The sequence below is a fragment of the Protopterus annectens genome, chromosome 4.part0, assembly GCF_019279795.1.
Source record: "Protopterus annectens isolate FY-2018-M chromosome 4.part0, PAN1.0, whole genome shotgun sequence".
Taxonomy (NCBI): domain Eukaryota; kingdom Metazoa; phylum Chordata; order Ceratodontiformes; family Protopteridae; genus Protopterus; species Protopterus annectens.
The window spans coordinates 1531302614-1531329719 of record NC_056733.1 but is presented as its reverse complement, the minus strand read 5'-3'; positions in this window follow the sequence as shown (position 1 = coordinate 1531329719).

Sequence of the window (27106 nt, the reverse complement as noted above, 5' to 3'; positions counted from 1 at the left end):
ACATTTGTTGCAGTTACAGTTATGACCCACAGTTAGTGATTTTGCTTCTGACAACCATGATTATCTAAAAAGTCTACCATATCAATTAAGTAGAGCAAAATAATTTGCAGAATAAATCTTGAAGCCTTTAATCGATTTAACTATTTTATCAAAAATGCATGCAAGATGTTCATGTGCTAACTTTTAAAAATACTACCTCATTAAATTTGGATATGTAAATTATAGAACAATATTTAGAAATGATTATTACTTTTATGAGACTCATAAATGTATTATGTGTAATTTTGCAGATGGCAGACTTCAGTTTAAAATATGACCAGGGAGTACTATTCTTATGCTGAAACATTGCAAGAGAACACTGAGAATGTGGAGGGGGTTTCACTTTATATTTTATACTTCTTTATTAACTTTTCAATGAACATATTTACACATCTGATCCAGGAACTGTTGTGAAAAGCAGGAAACTGCACACATAGAGGCTATGGCTGGTATTCATAGCCTGGAGCTTCACAAATGATTTACGGTTATCTCCAAATGGCAACACTGCACAGATATGGAATTAAGGTCAGCAAAAAGACATTCACGATGAATAAGGAAAAGCAAACATTTCTCACAACAGTAAGTTGTGTAGCATTATGAAGTTGCAAATTACTTTGCCAAAGCCAGAGGGTTCATGTTACTTTGTTTTTTTTTTTTGTTTTTTTTTTCAAATATCACAAGTGTGTGTTCTTAAGTGCAGTTATGCTTAAAATATTTAAGGAAAGTTGTGGACTGTCCAGAAATTAAAATTGATTTTTTTTAAAGAGAAGGATATTGCAATGTTTTATACAGAGGTATCCTTTTGTGGACACCTTGATGTTTTCATTAAAGAATACAAAGGAGGAGATAGGAAAGACTGAAAAAGGGGAGGCAAACTAAGAGGGGAACACACAAGGAAAGCATCAAGAGTGTCTGTGCTGCAGGAGGTGGGAGAGAAGTACTATGTCTTTGTCGGGGATAGATGCCCCCTATTTTTTCATTTTTTTTTAAATAAGAGGATAGTGGGGTGGGAAATGGGAAGAGGGTATAGGGGATAGGATAAGTGAAAATGGGCTGAGGAAGTCCCACCAGGAGTCCCAGTCCACAGAACCTTAAGCACATCTACTGCTAGATGGTGTTGCAGTGAGAACCCTGATGCTCAGGGTGTAGGGGCCTGTGTTGGTGCAGTGATCAGCACCAACTGAGAGAGCTTATGTCTCACATGCTGAAGAGAGGCTTCAACTGGCTGAATTATTTTGTTCACTACCTCCATCAGTATGCCCTCTACCAAGCTCTGAAACCAACTGTTTGTGAGGCTGGACAGGTTGCAATGTGTCAGGGTACCTGCAAGACCAGTGCCTCCACTTCAACCCTCCAAAGCCATAACCAAATGGGCAGAGGTTGGGTGTTCCCTAGCCTGGGAGGTATGTCCCTGGCCTAGTACTGAAGGATTTGAATCTGTGCAAAAAGGAAAATAAATGGGAGAGAAGCAAAACAATAAAGGAGAAGGAAATGTATAATCAAAATAAAAAAACAGAGAAAAAGGGATGGAGAGAGACAAAAGACAAAATGCTTAATAAATTCATGCATCTTGTTACATGCCATTTGAAATATTATCTATATATCACATTACAATTTTTATGGAAGTAAAACTTGTCTACAGAAAGTGCTTATGTATACAATGGGAGTAGTAACTTGAGAAGTGCGTATGTACTTAAGAAGAATGATATGATTAGAGCTTATATATACTTCAGATGAAGTCATATGGTAAGTTATTGTGAATTCATGAATGGGAGTGTGTATCTTACAAATTACATACAATACATTCATAAAATACACTTTGTAATTATTAGAAGTAATTAGTTAAACAAAAGAGTAATGCCATTTATATTTATACATTTCTAACATTTGTAATGTTTTCAGTTGCATTTCTTCTATCTGCAAAGCTATTAAAATATTTTCCTTATGGCCAATGCAGAAAACAACTGTAAAAACATGCAGCAGTTATACATGTGCATATTTCTTGTTTTTACAGTAATATAATAATTTAAAATCCATTTTTATGCTTCTTATACATATTACAAACTAGTAAGACAGAATTCTCTTGGACTTCAGTTATACTTTCCAGTAGATTCAACCAGATGTTCTATTCTTCTTTGTTGTTGCTGGTGATTATACTCATTTTTTTTCCTTAGCTGTAATAAGAAAAGAGAAGATAATTCTTGTTTAATTGTATCTGAAATTATTTTATATATATATAGGGTCTATATTAAAAGACCAAAGACACATTCTTTCGAATGTGTCTTGGATGAACTGAAAAGGCTGAAAACAGAAAATATTGAAGCGGCTGTTAAGCTAATTCTTTCCCTGGGAAAGAATTCACTTGGCCGCTTCGGTACTTTGCCATTTTCGGCGCTGTAGTGCGGTCTCAGAGTTCACATATTTAAGTAGAGGGGGTGTAGGGGTTGCGCTCCCCCCACTTAATTGTTGTTTGTCTTTGTCTTTTCAGCTTTTCCCGGTAAGGGGTCGCCACAGTGGAACTCCAGTCTGCTAATGATTGGCAGTAGATTTTTATGGTGCCAAGTTGCCAGCCCGATGCCCAACTTTCAGCGAAGGCACGCCCATTCACGCATGTCTTTCGGAGGCCACTCGACCCCGGGGAGGTCATGCAGACTCCACACAGAAGGAACTCCCCACACACTAGCTGAGAATCGAACGGGAGGACCTCTTGCTGTGAGGCAACAACACAACCGCTGTACCACCGCAGCTACCAGCCCCCCACACTTAATGAAATGTTTGTAATTGATTCTTTTTTTGGTTGGAACAGCGATTTTTTTTTCCTTGGAAAAAAAAATCGCGTTTCTGACACTTTGATATTGTAAGCTTTTGCTTACATAGGATCAATTAAACACCATTCGCTTTTTTAAGCATTGGGTGATTTAATATAGACCCTATATATATATATATATATATATATATATATATATATATATATATATATAGATATATATATATATATATATATATATATATATATGTGTGTGTGTGTGTGTGTGTGTGTGTGTGTGTAGTTCTTATATGAAGGATTTCCTGATTCTCAAAGCTATAATGGTTATCCTTTGCTTTTATGTTCGCCTTCTTGGCTGGTGAGTTCCATCAGATGCAAGCAGTTTTGGCCTAACCAAGACAAGCAACTAGACCTGGAAATAACAAAGCTAGCAGCAAGTGACAGCATGTTTCACCAACTGCAACTCAAACTCATATGACAAGGCTTCTGTTTATGTAACACATCTTCAACCAGTGTGGAAAAGAGAGACAATTTGACAGTGAATTGCAAATGGTTTAAAAACTACTTCATTGGCATGTGAAGATTTACATCAGACCTAATTTCCATCTCATTATTTGCACACTTACATAAACACATTCAAGGTCACCATGCATTTATATAGATGGCCTCTATGAATCACAGTTCAGCTGCATTCATCCATGAACATTGAGGATAGCCAAAACTGATTTGCCTAACTGACTATGATACCAGCCTATATAAATGTAGAACCCAAAAAACCTACAAATCCATACATAGAAAAAGCCTTTTTTGTGCATTTTGCACAGGAGCAACCCTACTACACTGCCTTCATATCCTTCCATAACTTAATTACCTATATTATCTCAATAGTAACACAACTTTGGAGAAGGAAGGAAAAATTGGATGTAAGGAATCTGAGACCTGTTTTCAGAAAATTTATAACAGTCAATAACTCTTTGTCATAGTTTGGTACCTGGTTACCAGAAGCAGTCAGGCATTGTTAGTCTAATTGTGGGCTAGATCATTTCAGACACAAAGCTAACAAGCTAGATCATTTCAGACACTAAGCTAACAGTAAATATTTGGCAAATCTTGCTTTGCTGGAAAAAGACTGCAATGCCATACTTTTAGTTTAGAATATCTAGCCAATTCTCATTATATAAGAAAGCATTTACCTTTGGCCCTGAGCTGGTTTCAGTTCACTACAACAAGCAGTTATAGCCACTTTGTTGACTGAGTACACTCTTTACTGTTATAAAGAAATGCATTGTATGTACTTTATTGGTAGCTTTGTGTGAACAACATGAATTGTATAAAGATCACTAACATCATACCATAATACCTAGTCTGGTGTAGCACAGTCTAAATGGAAGAGTATTTATGATGAGAGCATGAGAAATAATTACTGATAACATATGGTATGTCAATATAAACAATTTCTGCATAAATGTCATTTGAATAATTCCACAGCAAAGCTAACTATTAATGACACAGATATTGCTGTTGGCAAACAACTTTGCATTTCAGTGCTTCATCTACAATTGCACTGCCTACTTCTCTTGAAAAATAAATGAATTAAGTTGCATTAAAATTATGTGCTAATGATATTGATGTAGCATTTCATGAACTAGATCAGCTGTGCAGTAGGAATGTCTGACAAAAAAAGAAAATAATAATATAACCATAGATTCAAATATAGTTACTAGGCATAGCCTAGCTCAAAAATCACAATTGCCAAAAAGCACAGTCTGCTAAAGTGGCTCAAGGTTAAATTCAATAAGTAAATGAGGGTGGAAAGATTCAAACCCTGTGTCACTGGCACTGAATACAGTGCATTAACAACCCTGTGATTTAGTCCTCTGTGATAATTGCAAGACAGTGAAAAAAGTTTTGACTAAGTGCAGGAACTGTTTACAACTCAGTCTTGTAAAGAAGAGAGTGTTGTAGTAATATGCCACAATGACTACATAATGGATGCTGAAGATCAGACACTTCAGATAATCATAGATAATCATTCCAATTTGTACAGACTACACTGACCTGGAAGCTGTAAAAAAGGTACTGTAAAAATATAATTGCTAAAATGCAACATATTAATACCATATTACTCAGTCCAGGAGACAATATAGATGCAGCAGCAGGTTTTACTTAATAACAGACAAGTAATACAAAAATCAGAAATATTACTGTGAACAGCAAACTGTTTTTTTAGGGGTAGGCATATATGCTTGTAGGACATTAACAGCTCATAGCCTTAATATTTTGCATTAAGTACCAGACAAACTGTTGAAGTGCAATGCAGTGCATTTCCTACCATTGTTACTGCAAATAACATGATACTTTGAAAATAGTTAAAACATCAATATTAAACTAGTAGACTTCATGCTGTTCAGTTTATTCATGGCCAAATAAGAAACACACTATAACAGTATACAAAACAAAAGAAAAACAGGGATCTTATGCATAGAACATGGCTCCAATGATGATGATATTCCTGTTTAGTACAACTTACGCCTTCCTTTACACCATAACTGCTCTGGGATGCAGGACCCAAGTACTGACACACACACACACATGCACACACACACACACACACATGCACAAACATATAGACACAGGAGCAAATGCACACACACCACACACACACACACACACACACACACACACACACACACACACACACACACACACACACACACACAATCACACACACAGATGTGAGCATCAATTACAGCCCCTTAAATGTATGACTATGTACATTCAGATGATTGTTTGCAATCAAAGGAATGAACAGATACATAAATAACAATCAAGAATATATTTCATATCACTGCAATGAGAACCATACAGTGTAACCCATTGTATCCTTGTGCCCACCAAATCACTAAGCTAAAGAATCTATGACAAGATCAAACATAAGGAAGAGATTTTAAATATTTCCCTTCAATACCTATGAAGTTGCTAAAATGTCAAGCTTTGCCTTATCAAGCATTTTCTCAAGGTTATAAAGTCTGAAACCCACATGCCTGCAATTATTTAGCAACTAAAATCCATAACAATTAGTTAGAAAGTCACACAGATTTGAAGGAAGAAAATAAAATACTTCTTGACTTCTTTTCTCAGGAGTTATGGTCAAAGCCAAAAATAATGGGGCCGGGAGAAAAAGGCTCCAAAATGGACAACTTTGAAATATTATTTTCTTTTATGTATTTGTTAACTAGGTAAAACAATTGACAAAGTTTTCCTTTTCAAGGGCAACCCAATCTGAGTGACGTGTTCAAAGTCACAGAATAGGCAAACAGAGGTGGAAACATTCAAATCCTGTACTTTTGACTCCAGGAAGCAGTATGCTAACAGCTCAGAACCTTAAGTGCCAATCAACTTTAATTCACTTGCAAAGTTAACAGGACAACAGACATTGTGTGGGCATATATTTTCTGAACAATAATAACTATGGCACTCTAATGACTGCCATTGCAAACTGACTGCAATCCTTAATTATATGCCAGCTTTTTGTTTTCTTATTTTACTTATTTGTTAGGCAGGTAAGCCCACTGTACAGATTGTTAATTTTCAGGTGAACCAAGGAACACTGAGATGTTAAATGATTTGCTTAAAGTCACACAGTAGGAAAATGAAGATGAAAGGAATCAGACCCTGCATTCTGGGCAACCCATTAACAGTTTAGAGCTTTAGTTCTCTATGCTGACTACAGACTGATGAGAGAAAGGACATAAATTGAGAGACCAAAATCAGAGATGTTCTGCAAAGCAGGAGACATAAGAGGCAGCGTACTTCAATTCACTTACAAAGTTAACAAAAATGTTTTTTGTCACCATGTATTTTGTAAGAAAACTAAATAAATAAAAAGTATGAAACTCTAAAGACTTGCATTATTGACTGATTGTAATCAGCAATTATTTATCAGGGTCAGGAAGTGAGTGATAAGACTGAACAGAAAAATTGGGAATCTGGGAAGGTTTTTGGGCACCCCTGAAACTGTGGGCCACAGTTAGCTACCCATAATGCCTATGTTATAATCTGCCACTGCGTAATTGATAACTGGTATATCATTTTGCTTAACAATGAACTTACCTAGGTAGTAGGAGTTAGCTTCAAGGTTTGAATATAAGAGTCTACAACTTAAGATAATGGTTAACAAAAACAGTAGTTTATACATTGGATACAGATAAGTGTACCAAGGGCAGATATTCATTTGGGTTGTGAAGATATTATAGTTTCACAGATTTTATTTTCTTTATGAGCCTAATATATTTGAACACAATTTAGGGTGCTATGTGATGCCTCAGTTGTAACAACATAGAAGGTGTGTATGTTTCTAAATAAAATAACTGTGACAGCTTATACTTATATGTCAATAAAAACCAAGAGACTGTAACAGAGCATCTGTGGACATGTATATGCCATATGCATGAAGAATGGCAATGGTGAAAGAATGTAGAATATTCTATTTTGTATTTTGTATTTGATTGCATACATATCTAGAGATTGTAAAAGGGTAAATGTTTACAGTATGTTGTAAACATGAAAGGTGTATTGACAGCTAGTTATGCATGTCAACAGATCACTTCCCAAGGTTTGAACAACTAGACTGTGAAGATTGGGGAAAGATGGGCGAAGGCTGCCAGCCTAGTCAAATAGAATTTGATACATAATTCTATCATTTGTATATATAAATGTAAAATACAGGCTTGTGTTCTTAAATGAAAGAAAACACTGTAAAATGTGAACTTCAAGATTGTTGCAACATTGCCATCTGCTGTAAGGAAAACCAAGCCAAGCATTTCAAATGTTCTTTGAAGTTACAATTATCTAAAAAGCGGTGCTGAAGTGGCTGGCTGACCACATTCTTTCTATTGTCTTAACTTAAGGAATGATTGCTAGAGTGTACATGTGAAATGTCTTTTATTGTTGTAGTTTCTTGAGCAGATGTTAGCTTGCTAAATAATGTAGCCTGTTGGCCTGGGAACCCCAGGCTAAGTGTCAAAATGATGTAATGTGAATACTGGGAAAACCTATGTGTCAAAATGATGTAATTTGGGAAGGCCTTAGCAGAGCTGCTTGTTAGTGAGTTTAAAAACTATTGTTGAGAGAGAGACTGAAAGCATTTTGTCTTGGACCATCAAGCCCAGCACTGCTTATGCCCTTTATCTATGTAAGTAGGATTGTAGCACTGTGATTTCTCTTAAAAATAGATAAAGATTAGCAAGTTAGATTGTGTTTTTCTTTGACATCAAACCTGTCCTAATGTATTATTTTAAGTTTCTTTGTGATCTCTGAACTCTTAGATATCTCTATGGTGTAGTAGTATTGTCTTGTGTTTTAATTATTTATTATTAAATATTTTAAAAATCTTTACCTGTGGCTGGTTTGTGTAGAGACAAGTTAAGCTCTATAGTACATTGCATATTTATAGAGTTTATTGTAATAAGCCACTCTAATAAGCCTTAGACTGAATAGTCACATTACCAATTGGATAATAATATTGCACAGTAATAATTGGACACCCTTTTAAGGGCCTTTGGGTAGTTGATAATTATTAGCTGGTGGCAGCAGAAATTACTACCATATAGTCTGGGTAAAGGGGCACAGCTGGAAAATCTGTGTCAGCCTTTCCCAGGAGTGTCTGTGAAGTTGCATAAATACTTATCTCAAAGTGTGTGTGTGGTGTGTCAGCTACCTGGGCAGGGACACGAAGCACTGATGAGACAGAGAGGGTACTGGAGGTTAGCTTGCCAGCTAGGCTGAGATCTGAACCCTATAGCTGTGCAAGTGGGGAGTTTTATTGGGGACCTGGAGAGCAAGGGATCAACCAGCCCCAGACTGACTGTGATCTCTGTGTGCACTTAAGGGAAATTGTACTTTACTGTGTGTATTTGTTATCTTTTCCACTTCTATGAGATGACCTCCCAGGTGCTAGTGGTGAGGATTGAGGCTCCTTGATTGCTGGACCAGGGCACTGTCATCACATATCTGGTGGTAGTGGCTGGGATAAGATATCCTCACATATCTGGTGGCAGTGGTTGAGATAAAACATCCTCACATATCTGTTTGGCAGTGGTTGGGATAAAATATCCTCACATATCTGCTTGGCAGCAGTGGGATATCCACATCACATATTAATTAGTTGGCAAATACTAATTGGCTTGTAGTGGTGTGGGTAAAGTGAATCCTGTAGCTTATGTACAGTGATCTCTGAAGGTGTTTTGTACTCTAAATCAGCCATGTAGTGTATACTCAGCGTTCAGATCACAATTGTTTTATTTCTTTTGTTAGCTTAGTTAGTCAGGGTGAGCAGGCAGCATGTCAGCAGAGGAGTATGGAAAGCTGACAAGGAGCCAGCTGGTGAAGATGCGCCAGGCTAGGGGACTGGTGCATGGAAACCTGACAAAGGCAGACCTGGTTGCAGCCTTGGTTACAGCTGCATCAGAAAACAGCATCCAGGAGGATAATCAGACTGGCAGTGGAGATACAATATCCTCAGAGAATGGACAGCAACTGACCTACACATCCTTTGTCCAATCAGCTTTGTGGAGGACTGCAAATTGTGGACAATCATTAAACTAAGTGTGGTATTGGTATAATGCATATAGTATCAGCACAAAAAATAGATTGATGCAAGAGCCATGGGGACATGGTAGATGAAGGAAACTCATAGGGGGATTAGTTCCATTATGAACAAAAATACACAAGATAATTACAATATGGACAGCACACCCCAATTCGTAGACCAAGTGGTATGCACATGTGTCAACTAGCCAGGCTTGCTCATTATTTCTAAAACAGGTGTAACAGTGTCCCTCTGAACACCTCCAACAGATGTTACATTTTGAGGGAGGTGTGCTTAATTCCCCTCAGAGATTGCTGACAAATCATAATAGTTGTACAAGTGTGTTCTTGCAGACCCATCTGTGATCACTCGCAATCACATATGTTATGTGGAAGACATGTGATTACTGGTGGCATTATTCTGATATTGTACCTGATTGTGCATGCTTTTATCTACTGTTCTCCACGAGCCTGTTACTATGTGTCCCACTTGGATGAGACCTCTGCTGACATTACAGTCATATTCAGGGAACTCATTTTGCACAGCTTCTCAATATGCACATAATCCCTATTAAATATGCCATCCCTGATATATGTGCTGTCCATTGTTCATGTCAGGATGCTTATATCACAAAATATTTGCCCCATTGACATGTCACCATGTGTGACAGTCACATAACATACAATAACTGTGCAGTCTGTACTGCATCATGTCAGTATGTGATTACTGTTCATGCTACAGCTGTCTCCATTGACATGCCTTCATCTGCTGTACATTACCAAGGTTCACCTGACCTCTGACCCTCTGTTTATTCCTATAAGTCATCTGTGTGTCCCTTTTCAATTTATACACTTTACGTAACTATTTATAATGTAGTCTATGTACTCTTACTGATCATTTACACAACTTTTATTCAGTATGACTGAAACAGGTTTCCACATCACTTTGCACTATATACACTTTCATGTAATGTGTTGGAACTATATACACTGCGTTATTAAAAACCAGGGTAGTCATTGTGTCTTTCTACACAATCCTACAGACCCAGTTTGCCTGTAGGTAAAAAGGTGTATATGTCTGCAGGTGTCTGTGTTTCTTTACACAGTTTCCTGGCCAACACCACTGTCACTGACCAGGAAACTGCATTTGTTTATGTTTAAATGCAGTGCATGGTATCCTTATCTGGTTAGCACTGATGCTCACTGCACAAATATGTAAGCTCTGTGTGGGCTTTGCATTAAGCCTAAACTCAGTTTATTGAATCCCTATGTATGACTAATAACTGTAAATTTGGGCTTATTGTTGGTTAGGGTATACAACTGCCTTTTCACCCTTTTCCCTCTTTTTCCTACAATACAAAGATTTCTTAGAGTTTAAATAAAAAAGAACTTAGAAGACCAACTTATAACAAAACACTAAAATACCTTCCCAAACCTCAAAGACCTGCTAAGCCTATATATGGCAATGGCTATCCTCAGCAATCTCTGAAGCACTCACCAAAAGCAACATCAAACAGTGCACATACACCTACACCTACTAGAATCCAAAGACCAAAGCCCATAAGGCAAGTAAACAGATTACCCAGGACTCTCATCATAGGAACTCCATTGCACAATGCACAGATGCACCACTCACAAGACTGAACAAGGAGAAGATAACAGTTGCTTATTTGGAGCCCAAATCTGCCATGTTATACATATACTGAAGTCACTATACCACACATACTAGCATCATAGTCCATGTGGGTGTTAATGACATGATATGTACTTTCCTGGATTATATGAATAGAGAGACATTGTTGATCTGTCTGAATATGTCTCTCAGTCAGGTATGTGTCATGCATTGAGCAGCATTCTTCCTTCACCAAGGATGATGCCACAGTATGAACAAAAGATGATTGAGTTGAATAATTGGCTTATTTTCTAGTGTCTTTCCAATGGATACAATATTTGTCAGCATGGGAGGATATGATTAACAAATCATGTTACTTTTCAAAGGATGGTCTGCACTTGTCTCCCCTAGGCTTCTGAATATTTATCCACCTCCTCAGAGCCTTTTTTAAGGCAATGCCAAATTGACAAACGTACCAACATAGAAAATAAACACCAAGGAAATCTAAATGTAAAATCTATTACTGCTCAATGTTAGGAGCCTAAACAAGAAACTCCACACCCACAAGCTCTCCTCACTCTGGACAATGTAGACATCTGTGCCATTACTGAGATATAGTTCAAATCCACAGATAGTACTCCAGCAGTCCAGTGCTTCAGTGCCTTCCACACATTTAGACCATCAGCTGCACAGAGAAGGACAAAGATTGGAGGAGTCTCAATCAGTATTAGCAACAAGTTTATTTCTGTGTTGGTTAAACAGGACCAACATAGAATTTACTCATTTGCAAATCAACATAGACGAAGTCCCATCCTATATATCCAATTAAGCTATAGGTCACCCTTTATGTCCCTAGAATCCCATAGCTCATACCTAGACCTATTGGAGACACTTACCGATAAATCAAATGCCCTATTCATGAGAGACTTTAACTGCTCCTATATAAAATGGGAAGCATGTACTTCCTCATAATCACAGGCACAATGATTCCAGGACTTTATTAATACAAATATTCTTTAACAGATAGTGTGCACACCCACCAGAGGTACAAACAGAGTATCTGGTACCAATATGCACCCCTCACCACCCCCCCCCAGTGTCACATCCTTACTGGTAAGGTCAAACCATAAACCTGCATGCTTTGAAATAAAAATCAACTTGGTAAACCCAGCAAACACTGTAACGATTAAGAACTATTCCAAAGAAAACTACATCCTATTAAGTGATAGTTTGTCAACATTCAATGCCCTTCCCAATCCCGAGTTCACAGCAACCTATGCAGAATTGTTCACAGACACCCTGTACAACCATGTAAATAGTTGTATTGAAACTGCTGTATCTACTAGAATTAAGCCCAAAACAAACTCTAAAAACAAACCACACTTGTGGAATCCTAACCTTAATAGGGTATATAATAAAAGGAAAAATGTTACAGCTAAAATCAGGAAGAGCAACTCCCATAATGGTTGGAGCTCTCTAATTAAACTAAACAGGAAACTAAGAGGACTAATTAAGTCCATCAAGGCCAATTACAAGGTCAAGATAACCTCGCAGGCTAAAGACAACCGCAAAGGCCTTCTACAGCTATGTTCAAAACCTTAAAGGCATCACACATTAGTGTACTGAACTCGAAGTCAATTGTGCTACCATAAATGAGGAGAGTGACATAGCAAATTTGTGAGCTGACAAACTTAGCTAAAACTTCGCCCACCACTCCCCCTGCCCCCCCCCCCCCCTTGAAATACTGACTAGCATAACCCATTCCAACTATTATCAGGGAATAGGTACTGTTGGCACTCACTAAGCCCAAAACCACAGCCTCAATGGGCCCCAACAATATTCTGGGATGCCTCCTAAATAGCTTGAAACATGACCTATCAGGTCAACCACTTGAGTCACTTTTCAACTATACCCTTAAAACAGGCCTTGTATCATGAGAATGGAGGATTGCAACAGTCATCCCACTTCACAAGGTGGACCATCAACCAATATTGGATACTACAGACCTATTAGTCTGAATAGTCTAATATGCAAAGCTGTGGAATGAATTATCCTGGAAGTGATCAACAAAGACATAGGCAACCTTCAGACATATGTCATATGTTTGGGTTTGTCAAGGGAATGTCATGGGTACTAAACCTGGTGGACTTCTTTGAGAAGGTCACCAAGGCAATGGATGAGGGGAAGATGTTGCATGTTGCCTACTTGGACCTGGCCAAGGCATTAAATACAATACCCCACTCAGGTATAATTAACAAACTCAACAAGTTGGGCATAAACCCCTACATAACTCACTGGATTACCAGCTGACTCACACATAGGATTAGTGATACCACCTCCCCCAATAGACTGGTTGCTAGTTTGGTACCTCAGGCTTCATGTTGGGACCTCTCCTATTTGGCATTTATGTCTCAGAGGTAAAGGCTAATGTCAAGTTCACAAATGACTGCAAAATGGGAGCTATCATAGATTCCTTCCCATGACACAAACATCTTACAAGAGGGTCTAACACAGACAACTAACTGGCTCCAAAGTCACAGATTACCACAAAATGCCAAGAATTGCATTATAGTGTATTTTGGGAAAACTGCTGCCCAGGCTAATTACTCTATCGATAAGATACCCTTACGAATTGACCTGGTAGTCAGTGATCTGGGAACAAATATAGATAGTAATCTGGCCTTTGACCAACATGTGGCCAAGGTAATAAGAAATTAATTTTATGTCACCAAACTTATATTTAAGGGCAAGGCATCCAGGTCCAAGGAAGTCATATCATAGTGCTGCTTGTTTCAGCCCTTATCAGAACCATTATTGAGTATAATGCCCCCTTCAGCATGTACCTGACCAGACATATGCAACTTTTGGAATTCCCACAAAGGTTCCTTACCAGGAGAATACAGTGTATAATCACATTGTCCTATATGGATCACCTTAAAGCACTATCTCTATGCTCTGTCTCCTACAGGTTATTGAGAGGTGATCTATGCCTGACATACAAGGCATCCTCAGATCTAGCTTTGATGGACCTTTTATACATCCACAAAATGAACAGCATTAAAATCCCTAGATCCAAGGATTTTGTGTGTGACATAATTAAGACATTTATCAAGGCAGGGGAGATAGCATAATGGTTAAGTGTTTCCCTCAAAGATGTAAGGTACAAGGTTTGAGTCATTCCTTTGAGGGAAATTAGCTAAGCTTAAAATGGCCTCTAAGCGCAGTTAGCCTATTACTTACCTATGAACTTCTCTAAATGTTGACGAGACAGATATGTTTCTTAAAGGATCCCCATGCTCTGGAACAGACTCCTCATTCATGTGAAGTAGAGTACATCTCTAAACCTATTTAAGAACGACATTGAACAATGGAAAGGAAATCACCCAGGTCAGGCCTCCATGTTTCTGTTAGACAGAGGCAGAATGTAATGCACAAACAAGCATGCCATAACCACACATAACCTTTAGAAACTTCTTAACTAACATATCCAATCCTAAAAAACATCCATGATACACAAGGATGCAATTGAGTTGGATTGCACAGCTAGGCTTATAAAGGTCTTGGTGGTCATTAGCATTGTGTATACCTGTGCACCTAATGGAGCTTAAACATGCCACACATCTTCTAATAGATGATAGCAACATTATCCCAGGAAAGACATATTTTCTTATGAGTTCTAATTCGTACCTCTGCAGTGTATCTTTCCTCGGAATTGCAAATTGGTCAAGGAGATGTTGCAGATGATACTATCTTGTTGACTTGAAGGGTGAATATTTAATTTGTCTATATGTTGCACTGCAACACTGTATCACAACAGACTACATGGTATATTCTTTAATTCTGAAATAGCAGCCTAGCATCCTTTTAAGATGCCTTTCCCTTCTCTCTGACTGCAATAGAATCAATGTTACCCTTTATGTGGTATAGATTTCTTGTTCACAGTAGAAAAAAAAAAAAAAAAACAAGCAAAGCACCTACCTATTTGTACCCTAATTAAAGTAAGTTTGCAAATGAGTCTGGTTTAAGGATAAGCTGACAACAGTGCTAAGAGCAGTGAACCCATATAATGTCTACACATGTGAAAGACTGGTAAACAAAAATAATATGGTTGTGTACATGTCTGTTTGCATGGTGAAGATCAGAAGAAAAGTGGTTATACTCAGGTATATAGACTGAAAGCTATTGCTCCAGTAGAGCTAAACTTATGGGTTGGTATATGGCCAATGATATAAATAAAGTGGGAACATGTTCAAAGTTTGCCCCTCCCTATTCCAGTATTCCACTTATCCCCACCCATTCATTTCCTTACTGCAGCCCCACTTTAGATTGACGTCACCACCAACACTTGGTTACACAGGACTGGACAAATAATTACTGGCACTACTGATAGGCCATATAGACTGTATTTGTGGATCCACAGTTAGGCATGATTACTTTGTACATGTCCACACAGCAGTGCCTCTTAACAGTAGAATTTCTGTTTTGTCATTGAATGACTCAGCTTCCATTAAAAATTAGGGAAAAATTAATGCTTTTTCTGTCTTTTCTACAAATTTCATTTTGTTACCTTATGTGGTCAAATCAATCTGAGCAGAGGTGAAAAAATCTGCAGTTACTGAATGAATATGTGTAAGGTAATTTATATTAAAGAGGAGATGTGACTGTATTTTATTTTTTTCTGAAAGAGAACATAATATTATTTTCCCATGTGTCTCATCATATTTCTGTCTATTTGCTTGCATTTGTGTGTGTGCGTGTGTGTATGTGTGTGTGTGTGTGTGTGTGTGTGTGTGTGTGTGTGTGTGTGTGGCAGTGTGTTGAAGGGGGCTGGTGGATAGCAGATGGGGTATAGTATACAAGGAATGTGTTTATTTATTTACATTTATTTTACATTTGTTTATTGGGGATGTCCAACCGGGCCAGTGGCCCTTTTTCAGTGGAGGCCCGGGGAGAAAAGCTCCATTACAAAAACACATTACAAACAATAGAAAAAATCGATAACAATCAAGAATAATTGACTTTGGTAAGTATAGGTAGCACATAGTTTATACATAAATAATAAAATTTGAGAGAGTAAATATAAAGTGGGGAAAAAAAACAAGCTAACAAATAAATAGCATGAAATAGCTTGTGCCATCATAGAGAAATGATTGATCAGTAGATCAATATCATGGTAATGGTGGTAAATATTTATGAGATACACGTATGATATATGAACAAGAATATGGCTGACTGTTGCTATGCTAGTGTTACTCGTTCTAAACAGTGATAGCTAAGGTATTGAGGTGAAGTACAAGAAGGAGGGAATATGATGAAACTGTAGGAAGCTTGAGATAGGTAGATAAAGATAGGAGCAGTAGTGAGCTTGAGATAGGTAGAGAGACATTGGAGTTTCATGAGAGAAGGGATAGCTTGGATGTTAGAATTTAGTAAGGGAAGAGATATTTTGGTTGTAAGAATAAAGGACAGAATGATCAGCCTGGATTAGTGCAGGAGCAAAGCCAGTTGTGGGTTAGGTGTTCCTTAAAGAGTAGTTTAAATTTGGATGTGTTGCTAGATATTTGGTGGGAGAATAGAGAGTTAATAAAACAATTATTAGATTTGGTTACTTAGAGTAGTAGTTTGTTGGAGGATCTTAGTGGCCTGCCGTTTGAGTAGGGTGGCACTAAGCTCTTGAGTGCTGGACAGTTGTCTGGATGGTGGAAGATGGAATGAATGAAAGTTAGTTAGTTTATTTGTTTGAGGGATAAGAGATTAGGCAGTTCAATCCAATTTAATTTATGAAGTGCTATGTAATGATGTGATCTGTAAGAGAGGTTACCAGAGAATCTTGTGATTTTGTTATAGCAGGATTCCAGTTTGTTTAAATCTAATTTTCTGAGATTAATGAATGTTGGTGAGGCATATAGAAGGGTAGGGAGTAAATAAGGGCTAGCTATGGAATGTCAAGTGGCCTTGTATTAGAGGCCTATAAATTACATCAGTTCTGTTATGATACTTATAAGACATGCTGTAGTATTATACAAAGTAGATGGATTAAAGCAACACCTTACCATAGTGCACTAACATTATACAATGTTAGGAAATGACTACAGTTTAAAAGTGTGCCAAGAGGACTGAACTTTACTGGGGACCTCCCATGCACATAAGCGATGAAGAGTTGAATGATTTCAGTGTTGAAAATGTGACTGATTGTTTGGTAGCACTGGTTGTTTGTTAACAGACCTCACTTGAAAAAGGTTTTCAACCATGACATGAGCCAAAATGCATAATTAGAAAAACTTAGTTTAATGCTAATGGTTTATAAGAGTTGTAATAACATTTTTGGCATGCAATACAGGCAGTCCCCGGGTTATGGACATCTGACATGCGGACAGCCCATAGACATGAACGGGCTGCCAAAATGTCAGAAATAACATGGAAATAAATACAAATCTGTAAAGTTGCAAAAATCTTACCTTATAATAAAGAATTCCGTTGTACTTTCCTTCTCCCTCTTTTTCCCAGTCGTGAAGCTGCTCATATGTCTTGTTAGAGCAGTTACATCTGACTTCCTGGAGAACAGGAGATCTGATTGGTTAAGAGACCTCTGTGTTGGCAATCTGATTGGTCAAGACTGCTGGCTTGTACAGTACACAGTATTGAAGCAGTTACTGTACTGTGCAGTAGAATGGGCAAATAACATTGTGGCTCACTAGGGTCAAGGGGACAGTAGAAGGTCTGACAGAGGTCTGAAAGTTCAGGAAAGAGTGGAAAACATTCATAGGTGATGCCTGTCATACAGAAAAAGAGAAAAGTTTAACATATTATTTTTGGAATGTTCTACTGCAGTGTACTGTACTGTATTGCATTTTTATGTACTGTTATTTGTATAAAGCAAGGGAATGTCTGGAAAATACTGCTCTGAATCAGCTGAATTGAAATGTTACTCACAGGTAGACAATGGTAGTATTAACCAATCAGACCTGATTAATGTCTGGCTACAGACTCCAGTACTGTACTGCATGTATATCCTGTGGCGCTCCACTTTAGTACTGTACTGCACTGCAGCCAGACACTTTTATTAACTTCTGCTTTGGTGATGTCTTGACGCATGCCTCCAAAACATAATATAATTTGCCAAAGAAAGGTAAGGCAGTCACCCTGGAAAATAAAGTGGACATAACAAGGAGATGAGAGAGAGGTGAAGCACTATCTGCAATTGGAAAGGCATTTGGCTATAGCCGGTCAACAATCTGAACTATTTTAAATGACAAAGCAAGAATAATGAATCATGTAAAAGGCCATGCCCCAATGAAAGTTACGATTATTACATAGCAATGGAGTGGCTTAATTCTTGAGATGGAAAGTCTATTGCTAATTTGGATTGGAGACCAAACTCAGAGGAATATCCCCATTAGCCTTTCATTACTGCCAGAAAAGGCTTGAAGCCTTTTCAGTGATTTAAAAGCTGCTTGAGTAGCAAGTGCAGGCAGATGTGATGAACATTTTTTTGTGTGTAGGGGCTGGTTCCATCGCTTTAAAATGAGGGCTAATTTACATAACATTAAAACTCAAGGTGAATTGGCGAGTGCCGATGTAACTGCTGCAAGGGATTTTCCTAAAATGTAGGAAAAAATTATTGTAGAAGGAGGTTATTTGTCGGACCAAATATTTAATATAGATGAGACTGGCTTATTTTGGAAGAGCAAAAAAGTGCATCAGGGTATAAGGCAGCAAAAGGTAGGCTAACGTTCTTGTTTTGGGGTAACGCTTCTGGTGATTTTAAGTTGAAGCCCTTGCTTGTGTATTGCTCCTTAAATCCGAGGGCACTACAGCATGTCATTAAAGCATCACTTCCTGTTATTTGGAAGGCAAATTCAAAGGCTTGGGTTACAATTGACATCTCTGAAGATTGGTTCTTGAACCATTTTGTTCTTCCTGTTCAAAGGTATTGCTTGGCCAAAAACATTCCTTTCAAAAGTCTGCTTCTACTTGACAATGCACCTGTACATCCAAAAAGTTTAGATCACTTATACTCCAATGTAAAGGTTGTATATTTACCCCCCCCCCCCCAACACCACATTACTACTTCAGCCAAAGGATCAGTGATTAATAGCTTCATTTAAGGCCTATTATCTACTGCAGGCCTTCTCAAAAGCAATCATATCTTCCCAAGATAATGCGATGACTTTAAGGGAGTTTTGAAGGAATTATAACATCTATGATACCATCAAAAATATTGTTGATTCTTGGGATGAAGTAAAGCAGTCAAATAAGAAAGGAGTGGAACAAATTGTGCCAACAATTTGTGCCTGCTTTACAGACTTCTACAGATGATGACATAGCTGAAGCCAGGCAAGCTGTGGTTGATACTGGTAATAAACTGCAGTTAGACATCACTGACACAGATGTCATAGAGTTACTTGACTCTCATGGCAAAGAACTGATCAATGAAGACCTTATGGAAATGGAGCAGCAGACGATAGCATTTGAGGAAAAAAAACAGGGATGTAGAAACTCCAAAATCAAAAATGTTTTCAACAAAATAGTTATCTGAAGCCTTTTGTCTCATTGAAGCAGGACTGGCAAAGTTAGAGGAGCAATATCCTAATACATTGAGGTTCACCTAAGTTTACTGTACAGTTACTGAGGGCCTCAGCTGCTATATGGCCATTTATGATGAGAAAAATAGAAGCTCTGTACAAACCTCCTTTGATGCCTACTTCAAGAAATTGACTCCAGTAGTAAATATCCTCTCTCCAGCAGCAGAATTAAAACCTGACTCTGAGCCACCAGGACCATTCTCCCCAACAACAAGTCCATCATTTTCTGCATCATCCAATTAATATGTAAAATGATCATAATGTTAACTCACAAATGAGTGTTAACCTTTACAGTAATTATCCTGTTTTTTCCCATTTTAACTATTTTAAGAACTGATTTTACAGCATGTACAGTACTGTATAGTACTGTAGTGTGTGAACATAGTTACTGTAGTGGTATTACACTCTACTTACAATACTGTTATTATTGGTATTACTATAGTATACAGGATTATGTTTAAGATTTGTTTTTATTTGGAAGTGGCTCCAAAGTGTTTTCTATGCAAAGAAAAGTAAAATAAATACTAGACTGAGACAAACATTTGACTAAGTGACATTTAATAAGAACCATATGTACATGTTTCGACTTACATACAAATTTGACTTAAGGACAGACTAAAAAACGAATCTCATCCTTAACCCAGGGACTGCCTGTACAAAATATAGGCGTACAGTTTCAACAGATGGTTTATGCTAAAATTTTATTTTATATGTGACTTATGTTAAATTTTTCCTACATGAATTACAATTCCTAATAATATTTACCATGCACACTTTTTAGTCCAGTGTATTTGTTAAATAATTAATTATGTTACCACCCTCTATGTTGAAAGTATTCCTACTGCAAACCGTTTGTGTCTGTAGCTACTAAATTTAATAGTTCTAAATAAGGTTTATTATATTTTACTCTAGTGTGCCACACTGTGATATTCAAAATCAAATTTTATGGCAGTTCCAAGTCAGAGATGAGTTATTACATCCAATATCTGAGCTTTTCAGCTCACAAGAATTTATGACATCAAATTCCTTATTCTGAAGAGATAAAGTGGTGATTAATGCCAGCTACACGCACTCCTTGTCACTGATGTTTACATCCTAAGGTTAGGGCATCTTAGCCCTGACATCATTAATTATTTTTCATTGTTTTAACATTTAAAGGAAAGCGTTAATAGATTTGGAAATGAATAAGCTGAGTGGAATACAAAGACTACAAATTCAGCATATTCTTTTGATTGTGGTAATGAGGTTGAGGTCTCTGGAGTGTGTGGTGCGGAGAGATTGGGATTTCTTTAGATGTAGCATTTCTAACAGAGCTGGGTTAGACATGGCTTTGTAAATCAAGCAGAGATCACCTCTTAGTAGACGATGTGAGACAGAGAATAGCTGGAGTTTTTTGAGTCTGTCCATGTAGGACATGTGTTTAAGGCCTAAGATCCTCTTTGTGAGGTACTTTTGTGGCCTCTCCATCTGTTGCAGGTGTCTAGTGAGGTACATGCCAAATGGGGCATTATACTCTGTGATTGGTCTAATGAGGGAAGAGTAGAGAGAAATGATGACCTCTTTCTTCCTGGATGCAAAACCCTTGGTAATGAGATGTGCCATATAGAAGGACTTTCTGACTACAGTGGCAATGTGGTTTATGAAGGAGAGGTTGCTGTCAACTTGTGTCCCCAGATCTCTTATAACGCCTTCAGTGTTCAGTGGGCTCCAATCGATGTAGTAATTAGTGGGAACTGAGTTTTTCCCACAGGGGAAGATGACACATTTTTTTGCATTAAGCTTAAGGCCATGGTTTCGACACCAGTAATTAGTCTCAGTGAGGCCTTTCTGTAGGATGTCTGCATCACTTGGGGAGTTAATAATGGCTCCCAGGTTGCTGTCACTTGTGAATTTGGTCAGCCAGAGTCACTCCGTATTGGCCTGGACTTCTGAGAAATAGATGCCAAACAGGAGAGTAACCAGGACCGATCCCTGTGGGACTCCACTCATGACTGGTCAGCAGTGTGATCTATCTGTGAGCCAATTTGCAACCCACCTAATGATATAGGGGTTGATGCCTAGTTTCATGAGTTTATCAATAATTCCTGAGTGAGGAATGGTATTAAAGGCCTTGCCCAGATCGAGGTAGGCTGTATGAACTGCCTTACCTTCATCCACCGCTCTGATGGCTGACTCAAAGAAGTCAACCAGGTTGAGCAAGCATGATCTACCTTTCACAAAACCAAATTGCGTGGGATTTAGAGTTTGGAGATTCCCTATATCCTTGTTAATTAGGTCCCTGATGATGCGATCTATAGCGTGATATATCAGACTCATACAGCTAATGGGACGATAATTTCCTGGGTCTGTAGTCGCTCCTCCTTTATGGAGAGGGATGACTGATTAGGTACATGTTTCCTGGGAAAGTCCGATTGGGTCTTACCCATTTTCAGCAGAGGCCCTGGGAGAAAAGCTCCACATAATACAAAAATACATGCAATAAAACTTTGTTGACAAAGAATAAAATTATATAATGATACATAAAATAGCTTACATATCACATCACATGAAGCTCACATAGTAGGAAAAATACAAGCATTAAATGTTTGTTGACAAGATAATAAAACAACAATTTTATAATGATACAAGACATAGTTAACTTGTCAGAATATGAAGATATACAATGGCTAGTAGTGAGATCAAACTTTTGTCTATGCAAATAGTGATAGATGTTCATAGGTTCATAGGTAGGTACTAGGCTATCAGCCCGAGAGTCTATGTAAGCCTAACCAACAAGGTTCCCTGGCTTACGCCACCCAAGAAGGTTATTTTCCTGTGCCACTGTCGAGCAGAGACACAGAAGTGATCCCCGGGGTGTATTTCCTATTTCCCATCCACTCATCAAGATTTTTTTTGAAGAGTGCTAATGAAGACCTTTGCTTGACATAGACTGGTAGCCTGTTCCAGAGTATGGAAAGTCTCTGGGGCAGGAATCTATCCCTCCAGCATGCCCTGTTTATTGTGGTGACAAGGTTTAGGTCCCTAGACTGTGTAGCTTGGAGGGATTGGGATTTCTTTAGGTGCAGCATGTCCAATAGCTCTGGTTTTGACATAGCTTTATATGTCAAGCAGAGATCACCTCGGAGTAGGCGATATGCTATGGAGTAAAGCTGGAGATTTTTGAGACGGTCAGTGTAGGGCATCTGTTTGAGGCCAGTAATCCTCTTTGTGAGGTACTTATGTGGCCTTTCCAGCTGCTGCAGATGTCTTGTGAAGTACATTCCAAAAGGGGCATTGTACTCTATAATGGGTCTTATGAGTGTCGAGTAGAGGGGAACAATGACCTCTTTTTTCCTGGATGAGAACCCTTTTATGATGAGGTGTGCCACGTAGAAGGACTTCCTGACTACTGTGGTGATGCGACTATCAAAGGACAGACTACTATCCACCTGGGTCCCAAGGTCTCTTATCACACATTTGGTGTTAAGTAGACTGCTGTCTATGTAGTAGTTCATGGGTACAGAGTTTTTACCAAAGGGGATGACAATGCACTTTTTGGCATTGTGCTTGAGGCCATGGCACTGACACCAGGCATTTGTCTCAGTGAGGCCCTTCTGTAGTATTTCCACATCATTTCAGGACTTGACTATGGTTCCTAGTTTGCAGTCATCTGCAAACTTCATTAACCAGAGGCCTTCTGTGTTAGCCTGTACTTCAGAGAAGTAGATACCAAACAGGAGAGGTCCCAGGACTGAACCCTGTGGTACTCCACTTGTCACTAGTTTGGGGTCAGATTTGGAGTGTACAACCTTTACAGTGTGGGTTCTGTCAGTGAGCCAGTTGGCAACCCATCTTGTGATGTAAGGATTCATATCTAGTTTAGTGAGTTTAGCTATAATTCCAGAATGCGGGATGGCATCGAAAGCCTTGGCAAGGTCAAGATATGCTGTGTGAACCACCTTACCCTCATCTACAGCTTTGGTGACTGCCTCAAAGAAGTCGATCAGGTTCAGGAGGCATGATCTGCCTTTCACAAACCTGAACTGGGTAGGATCCAGAGTTTGGAGGTTACCAATGCCTTTGTTTATGAGTTGCATGATTATACGTTCCATGGCCTTGCAGACCAGGCTCATCAGGCTAATAAGGCGATAGTTCCCAGGATCAGTGGTGGCTCCCACTTTGTGGAGTGGGATAACTGTTGCTGTACACCATTCAGTGGGTAAAAAGCCTGATGCGAGGCTATGATTGAAAATGGTGCTTAGGTGGGGAGCCAGTTTGTTCTGAAGTTCGTGTAAAATGCAGCCTGGGATGATGTCTGGTCCCATGGATGCTGTGTTTTTGGCTTTAGAGAGTGCAGCTTTTACCTGCGTAGTTGTGATTACAGGGACTCTACATTCTTCCTGTATAGATATGGGCCCTTTAGGGGGTGAGAGGGGGTAAAGTTAGCACTGAACCTATCTGCCAGGATGTTGGCAATATCAGTTGGTTCTATAATTTTCGTGCCTTTGTGCTGTAACTCAGAGCAGATCTGGGTGTTGCCATTGAGATTCTTGACATAGCTATAGAATGCTTTGTGGTTGTCCTTCGAATTAGTGGCGATTTTGTTTTCGTAGCTAGCTTTGGAGGATCTTATAAGGAATCTCATCTTCTTACTGAGGCTGACCAGGGAGCTCATCCACTCATGGGATTTTACTCTCTTTTGCAACAGTTTCCTCCTTCAGTTGTACAGTTTGTTTATGGCAGGGGACCACCAGATTGGCTTCCTTTTTTTGGAGGATAGTGTCTTGGTTCTCTTTGGGATAGGATGATCCATGCACTCGTGTAAGTGCTTATAGAGTGCATCTGTGTAGGATTCAGCAGTTGTAACTGTATTGTCCATCTGCATGGGTGTCATGAAGTTCACCACTTCTGTCTAAAGAAGCATAAAGTTGGCTTTGGATAATTGTTTTACTGTGGTTTCCTTAATGGGGGGTGGAGGCGGGATGTGGATATCAAGGGTGATTAACTTATGTTCGGATCGGACCAATGAGGAGTTGACTTCAGGTATGGAACACCGGTCACTCATGTTGGTAATGACTAGGCCTAGGATATTGTTGCCCCTGGTGGGGGTGTGGATAAGTTGATCCAGGGCATTGGAGTTTATGAATTCCAGAAAGCATTGAGCTAAGGAGTTGGTACACCAGTAGTTTTCCCAGTTAATGGTGGGGTAGTTGAAGTCACCCATTATTAGGGTGTTTGGTTGAACCCTAATATTTTCCAGTACATCAAGAAAAGAGGAGTGGGAATCCTGGGGGATGGTGGGGGATCTGTAGCAAGCTACAATTTGGATTGCAGTTTTGCCCAGAGTTAGTTGCACTTGGATAACCTTAGATGCATTATGCTGAGCTGCTAGCCTGGAGGTGTGGATATCCTTAATGAATATGGACACAACTCCGCCTTTGGTGTTTCAGTCTAGGTTACATGGCCAAAAAGTGTGGTATGAGTTATAGCCTGCTAGTGCAGGGGTGCTCTCTGGAGCCTTGAACCAGGTCTCAGTCACTGCACAGATATCAATGTTCTCCATTTTAAGGAGTGCCTCAAGTGAGTGCATTTTGAGATTTAGACTTCTAGCATTGAGTAGCATTACCCTCAGTTTTTGCTTGCCTGTTCCTGTTATAGTGGTGAATTTGTTATTTGTACCTTGCCTAAAAAAGGCACTATAGGGGCTGCAAGAGCCTTAGCCAGTATCCGGAATCCCAGGGGCGACAGGTGCAGGTCATCTGTGGCAAAGCATCTTGGTCTTTCGACCATGTTATCCCAAGCAGACAGATACTGGATCCCCTTAGAATGACACCAGAAGCTTAGCCAGTTGTTGAAGTTAATCATTTTGTCCTTGTACTGCGGTATCATTCTGGGCGATGGCAGAATGTTACTCAGGGCTAGGGTCATACCTGCCTGGGCTACAAGATTGGAGAGCTCTTCCATGTCTCTTTTCATGTAGTCCAGGGAGGTACATCTCAGGTCATTCACACCAACATGGACAATGACAGAGTCATATTTGTACTTGTGGAGTGACCTGAGTGCGTGGGTTATGTGGAGCATCCTGGCACCCGACAGCTGACAGTAAGTTTCTCCTTGTTTAACCTGGTGAGTGGGACATCAGTGTGCCTGACTATAGAGTCACCTATGACTAGTGTGTTGGGTACATTGTTTTGCCTTATTGGCTGTGGTTAAATGGCACACTGAGTCTGTGGGCTATGTGTCATTTGGGTTGTGCTGGGGGATGGAGGTTGCTTGCATTTCTGCTTTGGATGTCTCTGTTGCTTAGACAGATTATTACTGAGAGCCTCCGTGAATGTTTTTTTGTTACTATGTGTGGATTTTGGTGGTGTAGATTTAGTGAGACTATGTGATGAGTGTGGTGTGGTGCAAATGTTTACCTTCTCCTCATGGCTGTCAAGTTCAGTCTTGGTTGGAAAGAGCTTTACCTCCAGTTTGGCTACATAAGTGCACCTCTCACAGGTTGTAGTGTTGGGTGGTAGGAGGAGAGGGTTGTCTGTGTGCATGAGGCAATTTCTACATTGCCTCAAGAAACCCAGATTCATCAGATAGACAGGAGAGAACACTGGGAGCTGACCCTTGGACATGCCTGAATAAAAAACTATTTTCCTCTAGATAAGTGAGGAAAGTGAGTACAAGAGCTGTTTTTCTCTAAGCAAGTGAGAAAAGTAAGTACAAAAACTGTTTTCCTCTAGGTAATGAGGAAGATTGAGTGCTATAGTAATTAGTAGCTTATTTAGTGCTTACAAGTTCTGAACAAGTGCTGAGCATGAATAAGCACATTTAAGTGCTAAAACTAAGAATCTGTATTTGCACTAGATGAGTTACAGGACAGAAACAAGTGCAAATGCAGGCTTTCAAATCAGAAAGTTGAGAGAGATGGAAGAGATTGCCCAAACGGCCAATAACTTCAATTTCTGGGCCAGAACCACTCCTTATGTGGTAGACAGTTTACCTAGTGCTTACCACTCCCACTGATAAGCTAGAAGGCTTCCGCTTTGGGGGCTCAGAAGCTTACACACAGTCCTGGATACAGCAAATCTGTATCTGGAACACTAGTTATAGGAAAGGTAGGAAACAGGCTTACATTTTTTTTTTTTTTTTACAGAAAAGTAGCAAAAACAGTAGTAAAAACAATACACATGCAGTGCAAGCTAGCACACTTGAGTACTTGAGTATGTAGCAATATTAGACCAAACACAGTTTAAAAAAATGCAATTAAATTAAAAAGGACTAAACGCAAGTGCAGAAATAGTTTATTAGGTAGAATGTGGTAAAGAGATTGGACTGGGGGAGTGTCCCAAATCAAATCTACAGTGGGGCAAAAACCACCAAATTTAAACTTTCAACAGAGATCTAAGCAACAACTAACAGTACAAACTTTAAAACCAGAAAAATATACTCGGCTCTGTATATTTGCAGATCAGTCTCTCAGAACAGTTAGACAACAGTTTCAACAGAGATCTAAGCAACAATTAGCAAACTCTATAACCAAAA